General features: G+C 36.0%; 1 long non-coding RNA gene across 1 annotated transcript in view; it reads right to left on the bottom strand.

Annotated features, from left to right (window-relative positions):
- Nucleotides 1–16,596: 16,596 nt before the first annotated feature.
- Nucleotides 16,597–23,057, bottom strand: part of LOC123575111 (uncharacterized) — a 185,359-nt gene continuing 178,898 nt past the window's right edge. The window contains exon 5 of the long non-coding RNA XR_010577023.1: nt 16,597–18,339. This is a non-coding gene — a long non-coding RNA (uncharacterized lncRNA). The remainder of the gene's footprint in view (nt 18,340–23,057) is intronic.

Genomic DNA, 23,057 nt, shown 5'->3' on the forward strand with positions numbered 1-23,057 from the left:
TTCTACCTATGCCATGAGTAATCTACTTTCTATCCTTAGAGGAGATCCTAGTCTCACTAGCCCTTGGCAATTAACAAAAGAAGCTGAGGCAAAGCTGCAGCTAATGGGAAAGCAAGTCCATAAAGCTCAAATAAATAGAATAGATCCAGAGAAGACTCTAGATTTGCTAATTTTTCCAAGTCAGCATTCACCTACTGGTGTTACTGTTCAAGAGCAAGATCTTGTAGAGTGGCTTTTTCTTCCACATACTAATTCATGGACTCTAACTCCTTATTTGGATCCAATCGCTACTATGATAGGTAATGGGAGAACTCAGATTGTTAAACATAGCTTCCATGGATATGATCCTGGAAAAATTATTGTCCCTCTCACAAAGGCACAAATATAGCAACCTTTTATAAATAGTCTTACTTAGCAAACCCATTTAGCTGACTTTGTGGGTATTCTCGATAATCGTTTTCCTAAAAAGAAACTGTTTCAATTTTTGAAATTAACTAATTGGATCCTCCCTAGAATAACTAAATTTAAAACAATTGAAGGTGCTGATAATGTTTTTACGGATAGGTCTAGTAATGGTAAAGCTTCTTATTCTGACTGAAAAAGTAAAGTTTTCCAGGTGCCCTGTACTTCAGCTCAAAAAGCAGAGCTTGTAGCTGTAATTGAGGTATTGACTGCTTTTAATATGCCTATTAATGTGATTTCTGATTCTTCCTATGTGGTTCATTCCACACAATTAATTGAAAATGCTCAGTTCATCACTCACATTAGGGCTCATACACCTCTTCCAGGACCTTTGACTGCAGGGAATCAAATGGTTGATCGCCTAGTTGCTAATGAAATATCTAATGTTACACACTTTCACAATTTAACCCATGTTAATGCCTCTGGTCTCAAATGCAGATACAGCATTACCTGGAAAGAAGCTAAAGCTATTTTCCAGCAATGCCCAACTTGCCAAATGGTACATTCCTCATCTTTTACTGGAGGAGTTAATCTTCGAGGATTGGAACCTAATTCCCTTTGGCAAATGGATGTCACACATGTTCCCTCATTTGGGAGACTAATTATGTACATGTATGTGTGGACACCTTTTCTCGCTTTGTCTGGGCTACATGCCAATCAGGAGAGTCTTCTGCCTGTGCTAAACATCACCTTTTGCAGTGTTTTGTCATGATGGGCATTCCAGTTTCCATCAAAATGGACAATGTTCCAGGCTATACTAGCCAAGCTGTAGCTACATTTTCCTCTATATGGAATATTAAACACATTACTCGTATCCCATATAATTCTCAAGGCCAACTATAGTGGAAAGGATGAATCTCTCCCTGAAACAGCAGTTGCAAAAACAAAGAAAGGGGAGAAAGAGGGACTATGGGACACCCCATATGCAACTGAATCTAGCATTATTAACTTTACATTTTTTGAGCCTGCCTAAAGGCCAGATGTTATCAGCAGCTGAACAGCATCTACAGAAACCAGTCACAAAGACAGAAGCAGAGAAACTGGTTTGGTGGAGAGATCTGATAACAAAAAGTTGAGAAATAGGTAAAATAATAACTTGGGGTAGAGGTTATGCTTGTGTTTCTCCAGGACAATCAACAGTTGATTTGGATACTATCAAGACACCTGAAACCTTATCATGAGCCAGATGCTGAGGAAGAGATTCTGGGAGGATCCTGAGGACCCCCCAGTTGCAGCCATGTCAAGACTGATGCTGAGGAGGACCCCAACTGTCACAAGCAACACTCGTCGAACACAGCCGTCCACCCGGGGAGAGATCAAGAAGCTGTCACAGATGGCAGAAGAAAACCTGAGGAAAGCGGGACAACCAGCCACAATGAGTAATTTGATGGTAGCTATGGTAGCGGTGATCATCATTGTCATGAGTATTCTTTCAACAAGGGCTGACACAGAGAACAATTGTACTTATTGGGCATATTTATCAATCTTGGCTGGCAATAATGCCTGGACGTAAGGCATTATTCTGATCTATGACACAGTCACACATGCTTTCTGATCTCAATATTTACCATAATGAATCTACTGCTATAATTGAGGCATACCACCCTCAAAAATCTATTTGTAAACAAAATTGAACCTGGCCAGAAAAAATGAGCATACTTTTTTGGGAAGCTTGCATTGCAGAACAGGCAGAGGTGCTGCAGAATGACTCCTATGGAATCATTATTAATTGGTCCCCTGAGGGGATGTTTAGCTGGAATTGCACCTCTCAGTCTGTGTGCCACAGCCACACTATGTTCAGCTGGTCTGAACAAAATGGTCATATGGTAGAAATTGTAAGAAGTACGGCAAGAGTTCCTATTATATGGAACCACGGTGGTATAGTGGCACCTCAACCTCAAATGATATGGCCCACTCTGGGAGCTAAATAGATGGAGGTTATTAATAGCTCTTAATAAGACCAAAATTTAGGAAAGAATAAAAAAGCATCTAGAAGGACACTCTACAAACTTGTCTTTGGACATTGCAAAATTAAAAGAACAAATATTTAAAGCATCCCAGGCACACTTGACTTTAATACCAGGAACTGGAGTGCTTGAAGGAACTGCAGACAGATTAGCAGCTAGTAACCCATTAAAATGGACAAAAACACTTGGAGGCTCTGTGATTTCAATGATGATTGTGCTTTTAATCTGTGTTGTTTGTCTTTGTATAGTCTGCAGATGCGGATCCTGACTCCTGTGAGAAGTAGCTCACCATGACAAAGCTGCCTTTGCTTCTATCACTTCGCAAAACAAAGAAGAGGGACATGTTGGGAACAGGCCCCAAATCTGGCCATAAACTGGCTCCAAAACTGGCCATAAACAAAATCTCTGCAGCACTGTGACATGTTCATAATGGCCATGAGGCCCATGCTGAAGGTTGTGGGTTTATCGGAATGAGGGTAAGGAACACCTGGCCCACCCAGGGCAGAAAACCACTTAAGGCATTCTTAAACCTCAAACAATAGCATGAGTGATCTGTGCCATAAGGACATGTTCCTGCTGCAGATAACTAGCCAGACCCATTCCTTTATTTCAGCCCATCCCTTTGTTTCCCGTAAGAAATACTTTTAGTTAATCTATAATGTATAGAAACAATGTTTGTCACTGGCTTGCTGTCAATAAATATGTGGATAAATCTCTGTTTGAGGCTCTCAGCTCTGAAGGCTGTGAGACCCCTGATTTCCCACTCCACACTCTATATTTCTGTGTGTGTCTTTAATTGCTCTAGTGCTGCCGGGTTAGGGTCTCCACGACCAAGCTGGTCTCAGCAGTTGCCATCAAATTATGTTTTTATCATGTAGTTAGAAATCTACATGCCTTACACAGACTTTTGAGTAATTAGATCGATTAACGGTTAATAACAACTTGAACATATCAGTTCCATCTTTCTTACGGGCCTCTGTCGATTTCTCAGATGACCTTCCTGTGACCTTAATTTCTCATGTAGGTAAAAAGCGGAGATCAGGAACCTAATGTTTTCGAAGTTTTCCAGGACTCACACATACCTCCCCTCTTCACTTTTTAGCAAGTCAAATAAATAGACTTTTACCCTCTTAACATACAAGGAATTATATTAAGCACACAAGTTGAGAAAAACTTTGCCTGGCATTCATAATCTTAATTAATTAATCTGTTTTGGATTTTTTCTATTGCATTATTCTATTTGATTTTATAAATCAGGCTGCAAGAACATACAACAGTATTTACTTACTTGAACAATAAGAAACTCAAAATTGCAAGTAGAGAAGTCCATGTTGCCCAGAAACAAGTTTTAATACAGTTAAAGAAAAACATTTTAATTCCTGCCAACACTGCTCCCAGTCATCCAATCATTGGATTCAAATGTGTCTTCTAGTCTTAGAAATGAATCTATCAGTGGTTAGGTTTCAAAATGTCAAAAGAAGGTAAGAGAAGACTTGAGGAAACATGAATACAACTTCGGGACATTTATTTCTAGGGAAATATTGTTTCTTATATTTTCAAATTACATAGTGTGTGTTGTATTTTCAAATCATGTAGCGTGTAGAGGATTCTGTGACTTACTAGGTGAAGATGCAGTCATTAGGATCAAAGCATATATTTTTATTGGAATTAATTAAATTCCTAAAGGGGGCTTATGAATAATAAACATTTTCATACATGAAACACTGAAAGGATTCAGAAAAGTTCAAAACTTAATTTTACTTCACAGTATTTAGGAAGTCATTTGGTGAAAGACAAATTGTGAGGTAACATAGGATATTATACAGGTTTTTGGCTCCATCTAAGCTTTTTCTTAGGTCTTTAAAATGTTAACTAACAGAGTAGACTGTGGCTATGTTGGGTATTCTCCTACAATGTTTTATTACTTTCTCTAAGCTTACAGCAAAATATTTTCCCAAGTTTAATCAACATTAGACTCTAGCTGTCTTAAGTCTATGGGAAGTTAGTAATTGCTTTGCAAATACTGAAGATATAAATGACATTTTTAAAATCTAGGATTTATTCTTCTGGTTTGTTATATGTTTTGCTCAGAGGTAAACTTTTTAAGAATTACAAGAGTTGAATTTTGCCAGGAATGTATTCATGCACATAAATTGAATGAGATAGGATGATAGGACATTGTTTGTAAAGTATTTTAGAAGAGAATGAAATGAAAGTATATTGTATCTATTTTCTTCAGGGTACAATACTTCATCTAGTGAAGAGTTTTTAAATATGTTTTGTGCTCTGTCATTCTCATTCTCCTAGAAGATAATACTGGAGTTGGCTGTATCCTGATGATTCTTTAAATTCATAAATTCACAAAGGATATTATGTCTTCATGGATGTGACCTAGCAGATGTTATTAATGAAAAGTAATTAGAATAAAAGAAAAGGAGAAATAGGTGCTAGAATTGAAAGGAGGATGCTCTATCTAGGTGTTGTGTTAGAATGGATTAGACTAAGCTGTTGTAAGAAAAACCAAACAAATTTTAGTGGATTAACACAACAAAAAGTTTGGTTCTCATGCACATTACCCATCCAGCGTAGGTCAGTGAGGGATTCCACTCATCTTGGTTACTCAGTGACCCAGGATGACAAAGGCTTCATCCTGATATAACTGTACTGCAAGAGTGGGGAGGAGGGTGTGGCAAATCTCAACCGGGCTCTTAACTTCTGCTTAGATTTCATTGGCCAAAGCAATTCTCTTGGCCATGCCTAACTTCAAAGAACGTGGGGAAGTATGGATTAGCCTGTGCCCAAAGTGAGAGAACCAGAAATAAATGGTAAAAGAGCCAGAAAAGAGTGAAGATAAACAACACCAATGATTTAAACAGCATTATAAATTACAGTCAAGGAGTGATTTGTGGGAGAGCTAATTGATCACCTTCTAAAGAGACAGTTTTACTTTCCATGATTTACTTCACTTTCTTCAATGAGGCCATTCATTAGAAAAGAAACACTGTTATGAATTGCAGTGTCCTCTGTGGTATATATCATTTGTAGCTGTTCTTGTCATCAGGAGTTACTATTATTTCTAATTGAAAAGAAGAAAGTGGTTCTCAAAGTAATTGGCATTGCCCTAACAAATATTTTTATAAAATTTTCTGAAATTGGTTTGAGGTATGTATTTCAGTAGAGAGGAGAAGGCCGTTAGACATTTAGTCTTGCACAAATCACTCTTATGGAATATAAATTATTCTCATTGTGTTAGGAGTGGTCATTGTAGCCAGGTCTAGATGATTAAAACTAAACTAAATTACAACTAACGTAACAACTATATAGTCACTTTCATTATCTGCAGGGGATTGGTTCCAGGACTCCCTTAGATCCTGAAATCCACAGATGCTCAAAATTGTTACATAAAATGAAAATTATATATATCACAGTGGCTGTACCATTTTACATTCTCACTGGCAGTGTGTGAGAGTTCCAATTTCTCCACATCCTCACCAACACCTCACCTACAGGCATCCATCAGTATCCACAGGGGGTTGGTTCCAGGAGCCCTGCAGATACCAACATTCATGGATGCTCAGGTTCCATATATAAAATGATGTAGTATTTGCATATAACCTACACACATCCTCCCTTATACTTTAAATCCTCTCTAGGTTTCTTATAGTACTTAACACAATGTAAATGCTATGTAAATAGTTGCTATATTGTAATGTTTAGGGAATAATGACGAGAAAAAAAATTCTGTGCAAGTTTAGTGCAGACATAACCACCCACTTTTTACCCAATATTTTCCTCCCAAGATTGGTTAAATTCACAGAGGTGAAGCCCACAGATAAGGAGGGCCAACAGCACTCTGTTGGTTGAGTCTGCTTATTAAATATCACATCATATTATTATCCCCATTTTATAGCCATTGAATATTACCTATAGGAAGTATTGCCCCACAGCCACACACTTACACACTTTGGGCAACACAATTAGTATTGCCCCAAAATAGGGTTACAACAGGACCAGGTAGTAACAAAATGGATATTTAATATTAACTAAAGTTACCACATTTTTCACCCCAATTGCTGAAATTCTTAGTATGACAGATGATTTTGTGCCACTACTATGCAAAAGAGGTGGTCTGCAATACATAATGTGGATGCTAAAAACACAATAGGTCCTCAAAAAAATAGATTTGAGAATGAATGAAAGAAGAGTCAATTTTCTGAAACATTTTCTTTTCTAGGGCAATGCAGTATTCAAAAGTATTATCCTTGAAAGTACGTAACCAATACATGTTATATAACATTAACCTGTTAACATTACTAGCAAAGTAAAATGTAAAGAGCACATTCTCTTACTAATATGTGATCACTGGAAGAACATTTGAGGTCACTCCTTCCATACCCTCTCATAACAGTGTGGTATCCTTAAGGTAGAAGAACACGTCAATTTACTACTCTTACTTTTATGTAGAAAAATAGTTTTAAAAATCCAAAGAAATTGAAGAGAAAAAATGCATTCAAATTTTTTAAAAAACCATAGATCTGAACAAGAATGAATAAAACATCATCTAGTGATGTGGGATGGCAGGGTAAGTCAATGGTTTTATAGGAGGTTTGTTATTTTTAATCACAAGGCCTCATATATTGAAATGAAAACTGAACAGGAAACATATTTTCTTTTGATTTGGGTCAAAGGGGTCCTGAGGCAGAGATTTAAAACTCCCCAGTAGATGTTGAGTTTTACAGTGGTTGGCAAAGTTATTTGCATACAACCATTTAATTAATGGGTGTTTGACTTGAAAAATAGAGAAAAACAAACGTAATAAAAAGTATAAATCACTCATAACCCTTTAAAATTTATGTGGGCTCTGAAGTAAAAGTCTCTTTGTCCTCTTTAATTCTAATATTTTTTCTCTGTGCTTATGCAAACATACACACGCAAATGTATATATCTTTTAAAAAAGGGAAGAGGCATGCAAAACACATTGATGTGCAAGTTTTTTTAATGTAATATATTAGGTACACCTTTTAAGTCCACACATCTAAAGTTATATCACTGAGGTAACTACTTAGTATATTACTGTATTGGTGTTCTCTAATTTACCTAGTAAATGTCCCCTACTGACAGATTTCTTTTATTTCTAATTTTATATCATTATAAATAAAGCTGGAGCTTTATTTATAAAGCTGTAATCTCCTTTTAAATGTTGTGAATACTTTGAAACTGTCTTAATTATAAGAATCAAAACATGTCGAGTGTAATAAAAGGTAATAACTAAAAAATGTACGGGATCAATAGGAAGAAAACAGAGAGATGAGAGATACACAACAAGAAGACACTTTGTTGGTCAATAATCAGCAGAGAACTTGGTACATAATTGCTTCTCTATGGAGCTGTCAAAGCATTCTACATGTGCTATTATAGAGGAATAGGGTGAGACATTTAAGCCTCATGCCATGGGCCCTTTAAGATCCTAAACATGACATCTCATTCAGGTCTCAGGTCTCAGTGTACACTTTCAAGTATACTTGGCTTGGGAATGGTTATAACAGTGAGAGATGTTCATTAGGTAGACTATACCTAATGCCAGATAGTTAAGGCTACAAGTTCCCAAGACAAGATTTCTGTTTGGTTTTGAAAGCAATGAAGAAAAAGTTCTAATATCTCCTATGCTACTCAGGTAAACATAAGCTTTAAATGTTAGTTTCCAAAATATAAAAATAAATACACTTTATTATTAATGGACCAAGGTTTATCTTGAAGATTCCATTAACTAACACGGTATAATGATTTTTCATATTTTTTTCTGTTTTATTGCTATCATTCCAACCTAGAATATTTTCCATATTTTATATCACATTTTTCTCCAATAATTTGTGAACCAAACCAAAACAAAAGACCAAAGCTCCAAATAGAACCTTACTGCAGAATAGAAATAACTCTTTATAAATTTAGATGAATTTCAGAAAAAAGTCTGGAAAAGACAAATTTATTTTTTAAAAACTGCATGTGGAGTTAGGCATTGCCAAAATTTATTTTAAATGAATTTTGGAACATTTTAAATCTACGTAAACTTCACCTAACCTTATTCATGGTGGCTGTGATAGGTATGAGTCCTCTAACTTTTCAGTCAATTTTTTTAGTTTTGCATGTGTCTTCTACCATTGATTTTATTGTTTATGTTGGATTTCAGATGGTCGTGATTTTTCTCAAACTACTTAGTAAATTTATGTTATGGAATTGAGGCATTTGTTTATTATTAGCCTGCTTTTAAGTTCATAGTTGAATTATCTGTATATTATCATCAGATAGAGACCATAGGATATAGCAAGGATTTATTAGCTTCTTATCCATTGGCTTCATAGACAAGGAAACACAGAAGAGCTGCACTTGAGAATGTCAAATATTAGATAATGAAAATATCTGCATTATATTGATCTTTTAATTTTTATAATTTTGGTTTCAATTTTATGGCTAGAGAATACAGTATGCAAACTCATAGCCAACTTAATAGATTTTCAATAAGTCTACATTCTAGTTATATTTTTATTTCTTCCTGAGAGAATCCAGGTCCATAGGGGTCCATTCAGTGTAGGTCTTCCTAGTTCAGGGGCATAAATGAATGAATGCAAACAATCACAATAAGTCATGTTGGCTGATGTTTATAATCCTTCTATTTAATAGTGTATTAGTGTAGACATATTAAGAAAAATTCAAATTCATAAGCCTCCACAAATTATGTGATTTAGTTATTACACATTACAGACTTACACTTCGAATGCTGTGTTTCAAAGACTTGATTCTCTCAGAAGAAATTACATAGCAATATTGTACAAAATAATTTATACACTGGGGAAAGATCACCCTTTTCAATAAATGGTGCTGGGAAAACTGAATTGCCACATGCAAGGAATAAAAACTGGACCCCTATCTCTCACCATACACAAAAATCAACTCAAGATCGATTACTTAAATGTAACACCTGAAATTACAACAATACTAGAAGAAAACCTAGGGGAAACTCTTCCAGACATTGTTCTAAGCAAGGAATTTATGACTAAGACCTCAAAAGCACAAGTGAAATAAAAAAAAGTAGACAAATGGGAATTAATTAAGCCAAAAAGCTTCTGTACATGAAAAGAAATAACCAACAGAGTGAACAGGCAACCTACAGAATGGGATAAAATACTTACAAATTTTGAATCTGACAAAGGACTGATATTCAGATACAAGGAACTCAAAAAACTCAACAACAAAAAATCTCATTAAAAAGTGGGCAAAGAACATAGATAGATGAATATACATTTTTTCAAAAGAAGAAATACAAATGGCCAATAAGCATATAAAAAATGCTTATTATCACTAATCATCAGAGAGATGCAAGTTAAAATCACAATGAGATATCATCTTACACCAGTCAGAATGGCTATTATTAAAAATATGAAAAAATAACGGATATTGGTGAGGATGTGGAGAAAAAAGAATGCTTTCACATTGTTGGTGGGGGTTTAAATTAGTACAGCCTCTATGGAAAACATTATGGAGATTACTCAAATAACTAAAAATAGAGCTACCAGTTGATCCAACAATCCCACTACTGAGTGTATACATGAAAGAAAAGAAATCAGCATATAAAAAAGATACCTGCACCTGTATATTTATCACAACTCTATTCACAATGGCAAAGATATAGAATCAATCTAATTGTCCTTTGACAGATGATTGGATAAAGAAAATGTGGTTTATATACAAAAAAGTGGAATATTATTCAACCATAAAAAGGGATGAAATCATGTCTTGCAGCAACATGGATGTAACTGGAGGCTTTTAAGTGAAACAACTCAGAAAGAGACAGACAAATACTACATGTTCTCACTCATAAGTGGGAGCTACATAATGTGTACATGTGGACATTGAGTATGAACTGATATATATTGGAGACTCAGAAGGGTGGGAGGGTGGAAGTGGGGTGGATGATGAGAAATTACTTAACGGATACAACATGCATTATTTGGGTGATGGATACCACTAAAAGCCCAGACTTCACCTCTGCAAAATACATCCATGTAGCAAAAATTGCACGTGTAGCCTTTACATTTATATACGTTTTAAAAAAACAATAATTGCCACTAGTTGTCCTTAATCTGGTCTTATGGTCTCCTGTTTGCCAGTGTCACCAGCACTCTCAATTTTAATTTTAACCTATTCTATCTCATTACGCTATTTTACCTGTCTGGCTCTTCTAAATCTTTTGAGTCGTTACTGATTTTTAAAATAATTCTAATTTGTTTTATGTAACACCATTCAATGATAAATGTTTACTAATGGACTCAATGCTATAGTATTTCCAGTTGGTTTCAAGTGAGTATTATAGTTAAAGTTGTCAGTTTAGGCCATCTAATATTTGAATTCCCTCTTCGTGGAATGCCCCATCTTATGATCTTCATGGAAGGCAGGAGTGGAAAGTGTTAGATACTATTGCTCAGGGAGTCTCTGCAGCTGATGTACAAGCAAATGAACTAAATTTCCTCAGTCCTGCCTCAGAGACTCACTGACAACAGCAGTAGCCATAGATGGACTGAATCCTGGGACAGAAGGAGTGATGTTAAGGGTGGGGTCCAGCAACCAGTGTTAATGGTATTGGAGGTACAAGCCACAGAATTTAATGTTTAGCAGTGGTATTCTCACTGGGCCAGTTCCATAACCTAACTTTACACATCGTTCCTGGTGTGAGTAGCTCATATCAGTTCTCTAACCCTCCTGATGGGTCTGTAAGCTACTCAGTAGCTGTTAATAAACTTCTTTTCTGCTTAGTAATGTTAGAAACTTGGCTAATTGGTCTCAGTCTTTATAAAACATTTGGAGTGACTATTCTCTACTCCAGGGCTCAGCAAGCATTTCCTGTAAAGGGCCAGATAGTAAATATGTTTGCTTTTTCAGGTAATATGACCTTTATTGCAACTACTCAACTCTGCCATTGCACTGCAGAAACAGTTTACAATAATAAACAAATGAGCACGGTATGTTCTAATAAAACTTTATGTATAAAAACAGGTAATGAACTAGATTTGGCTTGCAGGTTGTAGCTTGTGAATGTCTGCTTTACTACGTTTATAAGAGATCTTATAGTAGACTGGACTCATTGAATCTGTTGGTTGAAATTATGCCATCCAACTGTATCCATTCCTGCCTTCTCTTTGATCACCATTTGCTAACCCTAAAAATGTTGTAACCTTTCTAAGACTTAGTCCCATGTTAAGATTATTAATTATGCTACTCTACTTCTAACTCTTAAAATACGTGTTTAGCTTATGAGTTTATAAAAGGCAGTCTCTCTTTTATAACAGAAATATAATTTCTAAAATTCTTTTAAAAATATAATTTATCTTTGAATGGGGAAATATAGATGCCAGTACATTCTTATATAAAAGACTATTTTGAATTTTTAAATAATGACATGATAATTAGATGACAATTTCAATTTTATGAGTATGCTGTCTCTATAAGTAAACTGGGAGCATGCTATACAAATGAGGATTATGAGAACCATTGATGATATGGTACTGTAAGTTTAAGGAACAAGATTGCTATGTAATTTTAAAAGAATCAACTTTTTAAACATAGGTTGGGATTTCTATTACAAGTCTGTAATGCTTAATTAAGTCATATGATTGTAGTATCTTACGACTGATCTTAATATGATTTAATAATTAAATTGAATATTAATTGTCTGCACTAACATACTAATTGCTATGAATAAAAAGTAGCATCATTCCTACCTTCAGATAAATGAAAGTTTAGTGGAGAGATAGACATTTAAGTGAGCATATAAATATGAATTCCTTAGTATTATAATAAGGGTATATAACAAGAGCTATTGGACATTTGAACATCTAATACTGCCTAGAAGAAAGAGCTTTTACAGAGGATTCCTCTTAGATATGGAGTATGGAAATACTTTTCTAGAAAGGTAAGAGCAAGAAGAGATTTCAGGCATTGAAAACAGCACGTTGACAGAATTTATTTAATATAGCTCAAGCTGTGCCACCCAGGGAAGAAGCTGAATAGGTCTTCTCATGTTGTATGCCAAGGAAAGAAGATTTAATTTTTTCTGGAAGGCAATGAGGAGTAATTAAAGGATTTTGAGAAGCAGACTCACCTGCTATGTATCCTTCTATTGCAGACTGAAGTGCATCCCCCTAAAATTTACATTTTGATTTGACTTCATTTGGGGACAGAACCTTTATTTAAAGAAGCAATTAAGTTTAAATGAGGTCATAGGAGTGACCCTCTAATCGATTAGGACTTGTGTCCTTTTCAGAAGAGAGACACCAGGAAGGGGATGTGTGCAGAAAAAGGGCCTGTGGGAACGCAGCAAGAAGGCAGTTGTCTGCAGGCCAAGGAGAAAGGCCTTAGCAAGAACTAGCCTTGCTGGCATCCTGATCTTAGAGGGTCCAGAACTGTGAGAAAATAACTTTCCATTGTTTAAGCCAAATAGTCTGTGGTACAAACTACTACACTCTCTTTATTATTTTTCACAGGATTTATCAGAATGTGACATATTCCTTATGTATTTTATTTTCTACCATCTTAAAATACACATTCCATCAGAGAAGGGGCTTTTTGTTGTTATTACTCAAGGAGGCATCCACAATGACTAAAATATTGCCCAGCACATAGCTGGTGTTCTTTTAGTATTTCCTGAGTAAATGAAGAGAAGCCACATGGAATATGAATTACAGTCAAAACAGTTCAAGATGGGAAGCAGGATACTCACTAGTGGCAATCATAATTCTCAAATGTGAGATTATGATGCCTGATTAGACATTCTTTGAGACAGGAATACAGAAATAGGTTTGGAGAAGATAGGGAATTCATTTCAGAGCATTTCAAGTTTGACATGCCAGTAAGATATCCACATGAAGCTGTCTAGTTAGCAGTTGGATATGTGGCTCTGGTGTTCTGATGGGATAACTTGGCTGGATGTAAATATTAGAGTCATGAGCAAATAAGTATTAGATAAAGCCATGGCCAAAATTGAGATTTCCCACAGCGAAGTTAACTGCAAAGGCTGAGAATGCATCCTTTTAAAATTCCATCTACAGGGAAGGCAGAAAAAGGACCTAAGATTAAGGAACCAGAGAGGTAGAGAACAATGAGGAAGAATAACCAGGATTTTAATGAGTGATCATTTCTTTTTCAGGAAAGTGTATGTATAGTTAATAAAAAGTAGAGGGTATCTAATTAGTCAATCTTTCAATTGTAAGGAAACCCTTCAGAGAAAATTTCTGTAACATGTTTTAGTCTGACTTGAAAGTAAAAAATAAGAAATTACTTTTTATTAGATCTGGAGAGATTATGTGACCTCATTATGTTGGGTTAGCTATAAAGGAAGTGCATTTAGAAGGGTCAACTACAGTCCAAACGACCAAATCCTCACTTCAAAAAACTTGAATTCCTTTAAGCCAAATGGACAGTGGATAAATCACTTCATGTATCTATTTAAAATCAAAATTATTCTTTCAATGTGTTTATAAAATTCTATCATAGGACTAACTATGAAATTCTTAAGTACCAAACCTCATAAAAGCCACTTTCTTAGATTGATGTTCACGGCATATAATCTGGAGAAGGCCAGCTCTCTCAGATAGAAGGACGAAGCAAATGAAAATAGACTCAGTGAAGAAAGAGAATAAATGCTTTGAGTAAGTCAGTCAAGCTTGGAGACACGAAAATCAAAGGAGTTTCATGAAGAGTATCTCATGAGGTCTGTCTATGTCAGGAACTCTAGACAAGATCCTTCTTTGAAGACCCAACAAGAATTCACTCCACCTGAGATGGATATTTGGATACTGTCCTTTTGGAACTCCTATACAAGTTGCCTTGTGAAGGCACGAAATGTCTTCATTGTAAGATCCTTTCTTTCCAAAGTTGACCCATCTGTTTTCCTGCCACCTTTGCCTTGCATTTTCCCATTTTATTAATATGCTGTATTTTGCTGATGACATTTGGCCAGAATTTTGTTAAAATTCAATTACTTTTGTTTTCCTGGTCCTTTTCTGCCCCTGACGTCAAACCTGTCATTTCTACAGAATTTTACTATTTTTACAATTCCTCATAATCTCGACTTCGTCCCTAATTCTTACCCCATATTAAATTATCTTAGTATTTTTAGTCTTTCTACCTCTCTCACATTTTGTTCACAGTATCTGTTCATTGTTAGTCATCTAAGATTAGACTTCCATTGAGGTTATTTTGTTAAGTGTTTTTCAAAGACACCACTACATAAAATGTGGTAGACAAGTAAAATTATTGTTGGCTCTTTGCCATGAGAAAAATATACAGAGTTTTCCACAAATACCAACTCAGACCTCATAATATTTCTGTCAAATGAGGTGTGAAACAATCACAGATATACATCAACCAACAGAGTGAGTATGGGTGTTTTATTTTACCGGAAACATGATAATACCTATGATTTAAATCATGAAACTCTGAATGTTTGAGTCCATGGATTAATCAAGTATTTTTTTTATAAATTCCAGGCAGTTTCAAGGGTATTAGTGGACCTATGTTACTAATAAAGTATTAGTAACACCGTAATAGTTTTATAATTGGAATATAATGCTTATAATTTTAGTGTTTCTGAAGACAGGGCTATTGAAACTTGTCCCAGTAAATACCTCAACAAAATAGGCTATTTTGAATTGGAAAATATTGTGTAATCTCTGAAGTGTATCATCAGGTTTTTTAGATTGCTGCAGTACTCCTGTTTTCTCTTCCAAATGTCTCCACACTTAACTATAAAGGATTCTTTGTTAGTATTTTTTATAGGAATTTGTATTGAAATGTTTGCCCTTTTTAAAATCAGAGATTCTTCAATAGAAAAATTTGAGTTTACTCTGTGTTATCACATCACACCTGGCCCTTTATCGCAGGTGTAATTCATTTGTAGACACTATATCAACTTCTGGTATTTATAGAATATGGGACTGCAAAGTAATACTTCTTAAATTGCTTATTTTTATCATCTGATGACACTAATTTTTAATGACACTCTGGGATGTCTACTCTGGATCAAGATGTTTTTCTTGGATTAATTTAAGAAAAAATTGAGCATGAGGCCATGTGTGGTGGCTCACGCCTGTAATCCCAGCACTTTGGAAGGTAGAGGCAGGCAGATCATCTGAGGCCAGGAGTTCGAAACCAGCCTGGCCAACATGGTGAGACCCTGACTCTATTAAAATGCAAAAATTAGCTGGGCGTGGTGCCGCATGCCTGTAGTCCCAGCTACTCAGGTGACTGAGGCAGGAGAATCACTTGAATCCAAGAGGCAGAGGTTGCAGCGAGCTGAGATTGTACCACTGCACTCCAGCCTGGGCGACAGAGCAAGACTCCATCTGAAAAAAAAAGAAAAAAAAAAAAAAGAAAGAACTGGGCATGAGGATTCTTAGAAGGGTCTTAGAGACTGGGCCAGTTATTGAAGGTTTTTTAACAGCCTCTACGTAAAAGTCAGGTAGGTGGGACAAAGCACACAGTCTCTAAGAAGCCAATGTAGTTCTATCAGTTCTGAAGGAAGCCCATATAGTGTTATGCCAAATCAGGGAGTGAAGACTTTGAGACCCCGCTAGGAGTGCCCCGATGAGTCATGGTGATGGCTAGATAACCAAAAACTCAGACTTAGGGTGGTTTGCTCTATCTAGACTGCCCAGAAAACTATGGTTCCTCGTCTCAAATCTCTCAACTGTCTTCCTCTTTTTTGCAGAATTCTACTTTCAGATGATTTTAAAAGCCATTTTAAATGTCATTTTCCTAAGAAACATGAATAAAAGGGATTTATCCATATTGTCAAAGTTTTAGTTAATTTATACTTGAAGTTTACTACCCACAGTTTCAGAAGATCTTATGTAGTGTTCTAATGAAATGGAATTAAATTAGAGAGCTCTATTTGAGATAAACAGGTGCAAAGAATACAAGTTTCCTTTGTAGCTTCTGATCCTACTTGATATATTTCACAATATCTGTCACATGTTGGCTTCTGTTTATATTTGTTGAATGAATAAAATGTTGATCACTTACCTAAATAAAGTAATGCACAGGTTATTCAAATGTGATAGTAGGCAAAACTTTGACTTTTTTTTAATTTTAAAATTTTAAGTTGATTTATTTTTTTCAGCTTTATTAAGGTATAACTGAAAAATTTTTAAGTCTATATATTTACGACATACATGTTGCTTTGATACTTTTATACACTGTGAAATGATTAAATCAAACTAATTATAGTATCTATTACCTCACATACTAATCTTTCTGTGTAGAGAACATTTAAGATCTACTTGAAAATTGCTATGGGAACAGAACTTTATTTTCTAAATGCAATTAATTTTATGCATAGGCAGCTGAAATTTTGAGCAATATATTTAAGACTTCATTGTTTCTGACATGTCACTGAGTCAGTGGCAAGAGTGACAATACCCATCCAGTCTTATGCGCTAATGAAAAGGAGAGAAATTTTAAAGTATTTTATTTTTTATCTAAGGATTGCTTCTTTCCAAAGGCAATATAGGTTAAGATATTGAGGAACTCTTGAACCTAATATATCATACTGATTTTTTTTTCATTCAAAATGCCCAATAACAATAGTTTTAATTTTTACTGCTTATTATTTATTAAAGGATAGAGTTTATGTTATCAAAATTAAATCTGAACTCTGAGGACCAATCCCAGGCAAATGTGAATTAGCAGGCAGCATCCCACCTAATGGAAATGTCAGCTGAATGTGAATAATTTCAGGTTCCTATGAGTGCTACAAATGAGAAGCTATTTTAGGGACAACATTCAACTAAGGTGTTATCCCTATACTTCTGTTATGCTCTGAAAGAAGAAATGCATGGAACATAAATATCCAATTACAGAATCTACAGGGCAAATCTACTGAGCCCTGGGATTGCTAAAGTTGAATTCAGGCTACCGGCCTTAGGTAAATCAAAATTTAGCAAAGAGACTTAAAGTCTTTCTGGATGTGAAACAAATGACCCTAAAAGTTCACACATGAGCTAAATTAAGTAAAGGTTTGTTTGTTTTGTGTTTAGAAGCAGGAATCTGAGAAGAGAGGAAATTTCAGGTCAAATGGAGGCAACACTTGGGAGTTTTGAAACTCCAGGATATTGACAAATATACAATGCTTCTCTGAGAGCTCTATTTGGAGCTCAGGAAGTGTAGGTGACCATTGATGTGGTAATGATAACAAATGCGCAAAACAATCTGCTTTATGTTTTGAACTTGAGATGTTTGGTTAGGAAGAATTGCAAGCTAAATGTTGAACTCTAAATTTTACCCATTGGGTGTGATTGTTGAATGACATCTAAAGGTGTTTGAAGAATTATCATTATTTTTCTTGAGTGAAATACATTTTTGCAATGACTTTTAGTTTGGGGATAGACTAATACTATTTGCTAGTAGAAATGTTGGATACAAAATGCATTAAATTTATTTGCAAATGAAGTTAAACACAATCTGCAGTGTTGTATACTTATATGCAGTGAGGCAGACGAGGATGTACTTTAACAGGTGGTAAAACAGAGGTGCATTTGGTCTGAGGTTTTGAGAATTCCCGAAACTTATAGCTCTGAGTTCTCCACCTCTCTGCCATACTGAGAGTTGAGGTTGAGTTGGGGTTGAGCTGGGGTTGAGTATGGTGGACTGAGTGTCTTGACTGCCCACACTTGAACCACTTCAGTAATCTCTGCAGAACTCAAATGCTTCTACTGCTAGCGTTTGGAAGAGAAAGACAAAAACTACTTTTAATCCTGAAAATGGAGTCCTTGGCTTTCTTCTTGTTCCTCTTATCAACTCATTTAAAGCTAAGAAAAGTTGTCTTAAATATATTATGTGATGGAAGGTAAAGACGACACCCCTGAAAAATCGGAAGAAAGGAATAAATGCTGTGTAAGAAAGAAATCACCAATAGTCACCCAACTTAGAGAAAACAGTCTTACTTCAGCTTCAAAAGCTGTAATGGTACCCTGGAACTTAATGCATAGGCAATAGGAAAATGAAGAAAACCAAGTAGAAAGTGATGTTTTATGGGTTTGTTATCTTTAGTATATAATTCACTTTATATGATGAATATATAATTCATTTTACTTTTAGTAAATAATGTATACTATATAATTCGTGTACTTTTTAGTGTATGATTCATTTACTTTTATGTTTTTATAATTCAAATTTTGAAATGGCTGTCTTTAAGAGCCAGTTTGCAAAAATTCTGTAAGTTGAGCAACTCTCTTCAGCAATCTGGAGTAGACCATTTACACATATACCACCTTCAGCCCGGGTCCCCACCCAACCACAAGTGCAGATAAGGAAGGACACAGAGCTGGAGAGACAGAGCTCCCAGATTTTTTTTTTTTTTTTTTTTTTGAGACGGAGTCTCCCTCTATCGCCCAGGCTGGAGTGCACTGGCCGGATCTCAGCTCACTGCAAGCTCCGCCTCCCGGGTTCACGCCATTCTCCTGCCTCAGCCTCCCGAGCAGCTGGGACTACAGGCGCCTGCCACCTCGCACGGCTAGTTTTTTGTATTTTTTAGTAGAGACGGGGTTTCACCGTGTTAGCCAGCATGGTCTCAATCTCCTGACCTCGTGATCCATCCGTCTCGGCCTCCCAAAGTGCTGGGATTACAGGCTTGAGCCACCGCGCCCCGCCGAGCTCCCAGATTTTATGGAAAGAACCGATATGCTGTCTGGAGAAAAAGAAAATCTCCAAAGTGAGAAGTAAGGTGTTTAGCCATGTGAGCCTCAACTTTGAGATGGAACAAAACACCTTCTTTGCTTCTGATTATTATGACTTCTCTCAGAACCACAAGTGAGAGGCCATTCATGAACCACATTGAAGGAGTCATGTTTTATAAGGTTATGTGAATTGTGGAAACAATACCCATGGCTCTCTAAGTTGATTTGAATTCACTAGAACAAATTTTGAAATGGATAAAAAGGGCTTTTATTTGTGGTAGAAATTATATTTTAAAATGACAAGTCCCTGACTGCTACCAGATCCCACTCTTCAGCCTGAAAATGAGCTCCTATAAATAACTGAAATCTGAGAGAATAGAATCAATTTCAGAGTGTTTGTGTATCTGCCATACTTATCTTTGTATGTTTCCTTAAAATCTTTCAGTGTCTAGACATATTTATTTCAGTAAATTAGAATATGAGTTGACTTCTATTTGTGAAACATATGAAATGATGTGAATTGGATGAAAAATGTGTTATCAATTAAAATTTCATTCATGAAATTCTATACAACATGTTCATAACATAAATAGCTGCTTGTTTTAATTTTCTCAAGTTACCCTAAATTAAAATGAATCCCAGTAAAACTGAGGCTGTAAAATATTTTATCATGTATTTTATGCTGATAGTAAATGCAGCAAAATATGTGTAGAATAGCACACCAGGTTCGGACTCTAAATATTTCTTAAGCAGCATCTGTTACATAGACATTTATAAAGATTCTGTGTCAATATTGTATACAATCTAACTTAGGAGGAAGTTCTCTGATGTTGTCATTGTTGATTATTGTAATCCCAATTATCCTTCTCTGGCCTTGTTTATTTCTAGTTAATAGTGTTCCCTCTCATTTTTTTGTTTAGTTTACTTGCTGAATTTTTCATAATATCCCGTACATTCAGAGTTTAAAAAAATCAGCAAAAATGTCAGATTTCTTTTTTTAGTATTACATATGACTTGTTTTCTTTTTTGCAATAAACTTAAAATGTATTGACTTTTAGAAATAATTGTGGTTAATAATGGGTGATTCTTTGGCACAAGTTGATAGAAGTGTAAAGACTCTTTGTCTGTACAGGAAGTGCTAGCTTTATGAGGTAGGTTATGTTTGCCTTTGAGCTAATATCCCACTTCAAGCTGAGAGTTCCCAGAAGTCATTCATTCACATCTAAAGGGGGAGACTACTTCTAAGATGAATACATCGTGAAGCTCCAAAAGAATCAGCTTTAATGGTGGCATGATAGGCTATGAGGCTGCTATTTTGATAATGGGGCCCTAGTGATAGCCACTTAATTGAACAACATTGATAGTTCCCTATTACAAATGAGGCCTCACTTGTCTGAGACCCAATTCTGTGACCACTGAGCTGAACTGGCTAGAATCCAGTGAGGAGTGAGGTGGGGGAAAGGTATAAGAGCACATTAACAGAGGTTAGCCTGTTTGTCCTTTTGCATAATCATGTTAAATTGCACTTTCCAGGTCATAAAATGAGTTATTTACTAATTATTTTTTTAGTTATCAATATACTTTTTAAATGATCTATGTTGCAGTGACTATGACTACAGCTGATTGCTATTATGCGCCCATGGCTGGCATCGAAATATAGCTCTGGATAGTGAGACCCTGTCTCTACTAAAGTGGAAAAAAAAAAAGCCCTAGCCACTCAGGAGGCTGAGACAGGAGTACTGCTTGAGCCCTGGAGTTCAAGGCTTCAGTAAGCTACTATGGTCTGATGGCACTGCCTTCCAGCCTGGGTGACAGAGCAAGAGCTTGCCTCCTAAAAAAAAATGCAACTCTGGGAGGCTAACTGAAGAAAGCGATGGCTGATTTGTTGAATGTGTATGTGGTTCCCTTTTTCTAGACAATGACAGCAATATTCATGCACAAGAATGTAGTTTGTGATGACTGCTCTTACAATAAAGTATTTTGTGTGTGTATATAAAGTATTTCACATAGCACATAAACGTTTATTTGTTCTAGGCAATTATCTGAGGCTGTCAAGTTCAAATAATTGTGCAGATGTATCCCAAAATAGCATCTTCCCACAAAGACCAAATGGTGATGATGAAGGATCCTCTTAGTGTGCAACAGTTAACTATTCCTTATTCTCCCATGTAGCCAGGGAGGGTTTTTACAGACATTGATGCATAAATGAAAGACTGTTATCATGCCATGTGGTGCAAAGTTAATTGCTCTTCTGAAATAAGTGAAGCTGAGATGTTTGATCCAATCCTAGAGCAGAGGTTCTCAAAGTGTCATCCCTTAACCAGGGGCATCATAATTACCTAATAGCTTGTTAGGAATATAAATTCCCTGGGCCCCACTCCAGACCCACTAAATCAAAGGCTCTGGGGCCAAGACCCTGCCACCTGCATTTTATTAATAACAAGACTTACATAGTAAGATTTGAGAGCCACTGCTCTAGAGCACTCCTTGCTATCAGGAAAAGGATAGAAGTTAGTTAATTGGCAGCCAAAGTATGTTAGGTATGAAAATGATCAGAGAGCATTGACCTAAGACAGGCTTAGGTATTTAGCTTTTCAGGCCACCTTATCTTGGATAGCTCAGACCTGGTGTTCTTTCTCTTTCCCCATGGTTGTCTCCTACTTGAGAATTCACTCTGGCTTAAGCCTCATCCTGGCCTTGAGGAGTCCAAACCTTGATTTGATCCCCAGTTCCTGCCATCTTATCCAGCTCTGATACTGATTTACAGACATTCTGGCCTTATACCAGTTCTGCCCAAATCCCAGAGAGCAAAACTTTAGACTCAATCTCTCTGTAGTTTCTTCCTGCTCTATTGCCACAAATTCACCACTGTTTCTGAATACACTCTTTGAAAAGTTAAAGAGGCAACACCTGGCCGTAGGACGGAAGAAGAGAGAAACCTTTCTCACTCGCCTCTCTACCCAGTGAGATGCTAATACATGTTTAACAACTGATTATTTTAAAAAGCCCTGATTTGTAGTAGTTGATTTCTGTAGTGTCAATACTCCCAACATAGCTGATTCAAGTTACCAATCGATGACACTGGTAGCTGCGATGGCACCGAACACAGCTAGAGTTGGGAAGAGATGTGAACAATTGGCTTTGCAAGCCTGTGGGAGCCGGCTCCAGGACAGCACAGCCTCCGTCCCCACCCTCTACTCAAATCCCTGGAAAAAGAAGGTGCCAGCAAATAAATATTTAGTAAATGAATAAAAATGGGGAGATCAGTGCAAACCTTTAACCACCACCGGAAAAGCAACTCAAGATGTATGGTATATGTGTCATTGGTGAGGAAACGTGGAATCTACATATGCAGGTAGCACATTTTGCTTCACATTCTTTTCTAGGTTTGAAGAATGAACAGTTGACATCAGATTGCATAAACATTTGTCACATAATAAAAAACAGCTATGCTCTTGTAAATAGGTATTCTAACTCATCCCAAAGTGATTCAGTGCATGTAATTTAATAGTTGTGTATCATTTCAAAGCAGACATGGTCTATATTTTAACTTGTATAAGTGTTTGAACTTGTAATTGAAGTGAGATAATTAAGTTGCTGAGGCTGGCATGTGTAGACATAACTTTTTCCCACTTTTTGGCTCTTCCTAAGGACATGCAATGTGATACGGAACTCACTATTTAATAGAGGCCTAGTCCATTTCATTTAAAATTATCAAATGCTTATGTGCAAAAAAGTCATATTTAAATTTTAAAAAATATTTATCAATAAAGACTGCCCCCTGAACTGCAAAGGAAATTGTATTTATTTGCCAAATGTTTTCAGAATAAATGCTTATTCTTTAACACAATTTTAAAACATGATTTGAGAAGAAAGTTATACTTTTTTTTTCCCCCTCTAAGAG

This window comes from Macaca fascicularis, chromosome 8, assembly GCF_037993035.2.
Source record: "Macaca fascicularis isolate 582-1 chromosome 8, T2T-MFA8v1.1".
NCBI lineage: Eukaryota > Metazoa > Chordata > Mammalia > Primates > Cercopithecidae > Macaca > Macaca fascicularis.